Consider the following 8,223-nt stretch of genomic DNA (forward strand, 5'->3'; position numbering starts at 1 on the left):
GCGTCTCTAGCATCCTTGGTGGGTCTTGCCTGACCCGGTGACCACAGGGCGGTGGCACAATGGTGCCTATGTCCCTACTCCCATCACTCCTCCCTGAGAGGTCTCTGTAAAGAGCTTTTCCTCCCAGCCACCTCTGGCTCCCATGTTCCTCCTTGAGGGGTCTCTATAAAGAGGTTCTCCTCCCAGCCACCCCTGGGGGTTCTTTTTATTATTCAACGTAGTGTGATGCGTGCCTCTCAGGATTCTTTTCTATTTCAATCTGCCTCCAGTCCAGCTCCTGCGTCCCTTCCCTGCCTAATCGCTTCCTGAGCACTCTCTCCTTTTCTGGAACAAGGTGTTTCAGGCTCACCCTCTACTTCGCTTGCCCTAGACTAGGAGTCTGAAATCAGATTATAATGCAAAGTATGTTCTAGGGAAGCAGCCAAGTCATTTGTAAATAGAAAAGAGAATTATCAATCTGCCCTGTGGCAGGTGGAACATCAAAGAGCAACACCAGCTAGAAAGTGACGTTCGAGTTTAGACTAGAAGGTACAGCATGCAGAGAAAAGACCAGGGTTTTTTCCAAGAAGGTGGGAGGGACACATAAAAAGTTTTCATGGAGGTAGGAAATTCCTGATCTATGCAAGACTAGCAAGTAGCATCGGTAGCCAACAAGGAGGCAGGAAGTAGTCGGATTATCATGCCATGTCAAGATGTGTGGGAAGGGCAGGGAGACCATCGCTTTCTTTTGCTTTAAACATCACCTTTTTGGCACTTAGGGCCCATCAGTTTTGTTCTTGTTTTGTTTTGGTTTGTTTTGGTTTTGCACATGGGAATGATCGAAGCAGATCTGGAGTCCGGAGAATTAGGAAGAGGGAAGGAGTTAGAGTCAGAGAAAGGAGTAGAACTAGATCATCTGCCAGGAGTGCAGACAGGAGTCTCATTCATGCAGGACTTACAGAATGTGTTATATGTTCTCTTGGCAATTTTAAGTTAGTTTTGTTTAGGGTTTACAATTTTAGCTGTCTTCCCTGCAGAGTCTGCTAGGAATTTCTTAGCCCTCTATTTGAAGGGTAGTGGACCCAGTCTTTCTCACGACTGAGCACATGTCGATCATCCAAGTGTCTGTTAATCATTTGAAATGATTTGACGTACTCACTTTGAGTTTAACGTTCCCTTTGTAACCTGATGACTCAGGTTGATTATGACTGTGTATCTGCATGTCACATGAAATCAGTACCCAAAGAGTCAAACCAAACAATAAAGTTCCCTGGAAAACTGATAGCTGAATCCTTAAGTATGGGTCATGCTTCAGCAACCTAGATCTGCACCGTTCAGTCAATACAGCAGCCACCAGCTACACATAGCTCCCAACACTTATAATGTGACTTGTCTAAATCGAGATATGCAGGAAATATAAAAATTGACATATGTCATCAGTGGATTTAAAACATAGTATGGACAAGGAATATAAAATATGTCACTAATAATTTTTATATTGATGGTAGAAAGGTGATAATATTTTGGGTATGTTAGGTTAAATAAAATCTTTAACATTTTAACTTCTTCTGTTTTTTAATGTGATCACCAAAAAATTTTACTAGATCTGTCGATCACATATTTCTATTTGACGGTGCAGGTATAGATAACTGAAAGTATATCTTACTTTGATAGATGATCTCAAACTTGTATTTCTTAAGATTCCAATATAAACATAAATACCAGAAACTATGTACTGTGTATAGCTCTACACTAGGACTCCTTTGATTCTCCACCTTTAAGAAATGAAAAGGCAATATATCAATTTCGCTTTTGAAAAATTTCAAGAGCAATGCTAAATGTAAATGCTACTTTACAAGAAATAATTTTAATAATAAGCATTTCCAGAGTTTTATAGTATAAATTAGCAATTTTAAAATAGAATATTTTGCCACGGGCACATAAATATAAAGGCATTTTTTAATTCTATATACCAAAAATTGTGAATTGTAAAGATCAATAATAGTGAACCTATGGTACAGACAGTATGGTTTGTATTTTTCTGTTTTTGTTAATAAAATCTAAGTCATATTTTTTTAGTGTGCAGCCATTCGCCAAATAGGACAAAAATCTTCAGGGAGGAAATAAGGACTATAGGATACACAGTGACTTCATCATGTCTTAAAGTCGTCATGTCTTAACATCCAGTATGTCTGGCCGAGCTCCTAGAACTGAACCTCATGTTCCAGGAGGGTGGGGAACCCCACGGTTCCTCAGACTGGCCCGTTAAGCATTTGACTGGAGCATCTGTCAAGTTTACTTGGTCTCAGGTGATCCTCACGCCCCCTCTGCGCACCCGCTCAGCTCCCCTCCAGCAGGCTGCCGGCAGCTCAGTACTTAGGAAGGAGCAGCACAGTTCTCCTGTCAGAGCTCTCGAAGGGCCTCACCCCGCCTCAGGAACGTGTTAGCCGAAAACGACTTTCGTCATCCTGGCCTGTGCACGGGACCTCTCTGGGCCTCATGTTCCTCCCTTGTCCATTGCAGCAGGAAGCCTGCTGTATTGTAGGCACTCGGAGAATGTCTTGAATGAATGAAAACCACGTGTCTCTCTGGTATTACTTCTGAACAGCATCTCCCAGGCAAAGCGAGGTCACTCCTTTTGCTTCCTCAGTTTTATCAATTTTGGAAATGTTAGCACTTCCTGTTTTAGAATTTCATTTATTCATTTTTACAAAAGAACCAGTATCAAACTACAGACTTTTGAAAGGCCAGGCCAGGAGCGGGGCCTCTGGAGACACCTATGCCCCCTGACGCCCATCACCAAGCTTCTCTGTCCACTTAACTCACATCCCATCCTGGCTGCCAGGGTGGTTCCATCCTCCTTGACCTGCCTCAAGCCTTCTGTCCAGTCTCTGGGCTTCATATATATCAGGCTTTCTCTAACTGAAACATGAGGATCTTGAGGACAGCCACACTCATCTTTGATGCTGGTGGCCATCACAGAGTCAAACTTCAATAAATACAGTGATTGTCATCCCTCAGTGTCCATGTAGGACCAGCCCAGAACTCCCTGTGGAAACCAGCATCTGAACGCTCAGCTCCTTCTGTTAAATGGCGTAGTATTTGCACATAACCTAAGTACATCCTCCTGCACACTTGAAATCCTCTCTAGATTTCTTATAATACCTAAAACAATGTAAATGCTGGTTAGTAGTAGTGAAACTGTCCTGTCATGGAGTAATGACAAGAAAACAAGTCTGGATTGTTCAGTACGGACAGTTTTTCTTTTCTGAGAATTTTTGCCCCATGATGGGTTGAATTCGCAGATGCAGAAGCCATGAATATGGAGGATGGACTCTCTGTAAACAGACGAATACATACACATACACAGGCCAAGGTGGCATGCAAAATGATTTTACAAAATTATTCCACAGAAGCTGGCCTGGCAGAGTTGACAGTTAACCTCATTTCACCTCTCAGCCGGCTAAAAATTAATCGCTTGAACAAGGCATTTGCTAATTATTTAAATCATGATCTCTCTGTGTGTCTCTCTTTCTCTCTTTCCTCTTCCTTTCTCCTAAGAGAAACCTCTTAAGAGGTTTTATTGACAGAATAACAGTCATTGAAAGCAAGGCAGGTGAAAAATTCTTGACTACTTACTATATGTTAGCATTTGGACCCTATGGTTCACACAACTTTACTGTGAAGGAGATGACATTATTCACATTTTACAGTCGAGAAAACTGAGCCCAGAGTTCATAAATGGGGAGCCAGCGTTTGCACCTGGGTCTCCCTTATTAACCTCATCATGATGGGGTTCATGTCTGGACAGAGAGATGTTTCCTCTGTAAAAACTCCAGAGCAGAGTAGTCACTCAGATGCAAAGAAAATGAATGCTTCACACTCTGGGAATCGATGCTGGGTGCTTCAGAGGCCTCAGAAGCAGTGGACTCCTGTCACCAGCACAGGAGAGTCACAGGCCACCAAGCAACTTGCAGAAGTAAGGTGGGCAGGAAACCAAGGGCAAGTGGCCCCACTGACTCCCCAGCTGACGTGGACAGAGGTAAATCATGGATTCCCACCGTTTGCCTGCCTCATCCTAAGTCCTCAGTCTTTTTCCAGTGTCGAAGAGAAGCTGGCAGGAAAATCACTGAACAGAGTAGCAAGTGCCTGATTCTCACCTCCCACAGGGGAGCAGAGCAGTTGAGAAAATGGACAAACAGTGTACAATGTGTGTCAGTCTTTCTCATATCCTGAAATATCTCTAAAATCTCAAAACTCAAAAGTTAGGCTATGCCTCGGTGTCCCTTAATAGGCCCCCTGTTCAATTTCATGGGAACAGGAGCTTAACCAGTATTCGCACTGTCAAGACCACAAGGCAACCTGTGCTCAGTTGATGATAGTGGCTGGAGGCGAACAGAGAGGACAGTTTTCCCATTCAGACAGCGATGGCAGGTCATGCTGGCCACACGTCAGAGTTGCCTATAATCTTACACGTGTATCTGCGACTCTTGTTCCTGTCATTTGTTTAAAACAGGATTTGATCTGAATAACCCGTTGTCTTAGAGCCACCATGGTTAGCTGGACTTGACTGTGCAAACCTGACTCTAAGTTTTCTGTCATTCAGTCAAACAATGTTTTGGAAAAGTCCTCCAGGCTAGAAATAAAGAAGTTATTTATTTCCCCCTTCTGCAGGGAGCTAGCTCTCTTTCTGCCATTTTCATGCACAGATTGAGCATCCCTAATCCAAAAATCCAAAAATTTTGAGCCCAACATGACACAACGAGTGGAAAATTGCACAGCTGACCTCATGTGATGAGCAGCAGTCAAAATGCAAGCATGTTAAAAATATTATGTAGAGTCACCTTCAGCCTATGGTGTGTACGGTACATAAATAAATTTCATGCTTGGACCCCAAGATATTTCACTTTATGTGTACATGCAACTATTCCAAAATCTGAAACACTGTTGTTCATATGCATTAATTATATAAGAAAACCTGTATTTTATTTCAAGATTGACCCTCCAACGTTTGGGCTGAGGGTGTTCAAGCACAATTTCAAGTATTTCCCTCAAAATTTTGTTGTTCTTCTCAGACATGATATTTTACCCAAAAATATGATTCTTTGACTTAAGAATAATATATTCCAAAATAATTGGTGTGACATAGTAAATAGAAATTCATGATTTTGTTTCAGCTTATTCAATCTTGATTTGCTGTTTTTACTGTACTTTCTATAAAGCTGGAGATGACCAAATAAAATTTTCTACCTTTAATCAGTTGTAATTGTATAACTGGTTTTAATGAAACTTTACCACAAAATAAAAAGACAATGTATGAGCATGGCTAATAGTCGCCTTACTTAACTACAAGAAATGTTTCCTACAAGAACATATTGCATTTTCTTATGTCCCAATACAGTCATTTCAGTTCTTTTCCCATTTGAAAACCAATTAGGATGCCACAGTGTCATAGTACAACCAATATGTACAATGTATGTATCTGTCCCCCAAAACCTAGAATCCATAAGCCTGCCTTCAGAAAGTCAGGAAGGAATTAATGTGCAACTGCAAACTAGAGGAACATTTTATGTTCTTATCCTTTGAGCTCAGGTGAAAACTAGGATTTTCATCTTATTAATTTGCAGAATCTTAAAAAAAAAGACTGTGTCAAATTCAGCTACCTTGTGTGTGCATGTCCTTCCTGAAAGAGTTTCCACTTTAAAGTTGAAAAGCATCCTCAATTGCATTTATGGTACGTGGTATAAAATGATCAAACTGCTTCCCAGCTCCTTCCCATTTGGTTGTTGGGAAACCCTGGACCTGGGATCGGTCTCAGGAAGTCACTTGGTGAGCACCGAGTTACCAGGCAAAACCACTGCTCAGGAGGGCCAAGTCTTCTCTTTCCCAGAGAGATGTCAAGTGGACCTTATCAAGAATCCCACCATAACCACCACCCAACACTCTTTGTGCCAAAATGTCTGGATATGCAAATATTTATGCATTCATCACCACCGCTGAGAAACTTTGTATCCACCAGAGTCCGATACTGAAAAGGCAGGAGTTACAGGTCAGGGCCGTGTTGATGGTGAGGTTCTACTCTTGACTTTATGTTTGCATCAGTAAAGACATTGACAGCCACAAAACGACTTGAATTTTAATAAATAAACCATGTGAACTAGTAGTGCTGATTTTCCGTTACCCAGTAATGACATCTCTGAATGTTTTGAACGCCTGTTTGAGACTTCCAAGGAAAGACAGCAGGCTCCCTCTAGTGGGAAGCAAGTGTTGTAATGGAATCTTTCCCCTCACTCGGTAAGTAACTTCATGGTTAGGTTGTATTTAAAGAAGGGGCCTCTTCTGACTCTGACGTTTTTATTCCTCTTCAAATTTACCAAAGAATGTATCAATTGTCAAGGGATCTCATGGGACAGGAGTCCAAAGTCAGTGTGCCTATGTGAGCAAAGAGAAGGGGAGGTACCCATCTGTACGGAGGCTCTCATGTGCCAGAAATACAAATCTGTACGTGTGAACGTTATATAACTTAACTGGCAGGCCTTTTACTTGATAATTAAGTAGTTTAAGGATGATGTCATCTCTTTATTTTATAGCCGAGCTTAAATGACTTGTTCCATATCGAATGGAAAGTCTGCTTCGACCATGGACTTCCTGTTAATTTTAAAGAACATAAGCCATATGCACTGTGCCAAAAGCTCATGCTTTTCTTTCTCTCTCTTTTTGTTTTGGGTAATCAGCTTTCTGTCGCCTATCATTATACTTGAAACTAAAATTGTATCCATATGTGTTTAATAACATGTAAAATGTAAATTATGAATCATCAAGAAAAATTAAAACTGTACCCAGGCAAGGGAGTAAATGGCACATTAAAGATGTGGGTTCCAGTTTTACAACTAGTAAAGAAAAAGAAAAGAAAGAAAAACTTTAATGAAAATTATTATTAAGAATGGTATACAGCCCCAAGTGGTAAATAACCAATTCCAGGAATGGCAGAAGGAAGTTATAGATATTTTTAGCTTTCAAAGTCTATGTCATTTATTTAACCTATTCCACTTCATATGTCTTTTATAAAAGTGTGTGCTTCCTTGCTTTTTTGGTAACTATTGACAAAGTCAGTCTACACTGGAAAAGGTTTGTCTCTCACTGTTGTTTCCCCCCTCTTACAGCAAATGATGTGCTTGGTTTCGGAACACTGGTCAGCACTTCTAATACCTACGACGGGTCTGGTGTTGTGACTGTGGAAACCGACCATCCACTCCTCTGGACCATGGCTATCAAAAACTAACCTGCTGACGGGCATCCAGCGCTGTGCCTCTGCCTTACCTTATTGCCAACGGTTTATTGCTTTACATGAACAATTCAACTGGGTTCGCAGGAATCTAAACTTCTGCATGGATGCCCACCTGTTTCAACCATGTGAGGGGCTGAGGATACAACTCGATGACAGGGCACTTGTCTAGCATACACAGGGCCTTGGGTTCAATCCACCACACCACAAAACAGGAGTAAAATAAATAGATGTTACTGTTTATATAATCCAAGTGACACTATAACTGATAGATCTCAGTTTTACTATCGAAAAATTATTTATGAAAGTAAATAAGCTCTATTACATTTGATTGGAAAACATGTGGATCATTCCATTACAAAATTCAGTACTAATTATTTAATCTTTCCACTTATCTTCAGAAACTGCTTTTAATTTTGAAGCAGAAAAAACTTCTATTGAGGTTCCTCTTAGAACCTAGGCTATCCTAAAAAGCCTGACAACATGCTGCCTCTGAGTATCTTCTAATATTAAATTTTTCTATATAATACATATTACCTTTTACCTGCAAAAAAGAAATTCTTCCAGATTGGTATGTTCGAACTGAACCATTTCACTCCGATCTCATTACTGTCTTCAGCATAAATAATGTCAAGAATCATTGACCTAACTGTTAGATTTGAAACTAGGTAGATCTGTAGTCTGTGGGTGAAAGATAAAAAACAATTCGTGATATCCTGCTTCCGTGTGAACCATCAAATTTGAAAGTAAGATTGCTAAGCTTTGGGGTGGTGATAATCATCATCATCATTACAACCTAGACCAAAAGTTGTGCAGGGGAAACTTAAACATAAAAATTGAATTGTTTTTGACATACCTCATCCTGAAAAAAAAAAAAAATGGTTCATAGACCAGTATTTATTTAAATAACCAGAAAAGGAACCCAAGATGATCAATGAGTATTGTATACCTGAGCGCCA

At 40.5% G+C, this 8,223-nt stretch overlaps 1 long non-coding RNA gene across 1 annotated transcript; it reads left to right on the forward strand.

The window, feature by feature from the left end:
• Window positions 1–6,724: 6,724 nt before the first annotated feature.
• Window positions 6,725–8,011, forward strand: LOC306668060. The gene is made up of 2 exons (XR_013765718.1): window positions 6,725–6,850; window positions 6,922–8,011. It is a non-coding gene; the product is annotated as an uncharacterized lncRNA (long non-coding RNA).
• Window positions 8,012–8,223: the final 212 nt, after the last annotated feature.

Source organism: Sciurus vulgaris (genome assembly GCF_902686455.1).
Source record: "Sciurus vulgaris genome assembly, chromosome: 8".
NCBI lineage: Eukaryota > Metazoa > Chordata > Mammalia > Rodentia > Sciuridae > Sciurus > Sciurus vulgaris.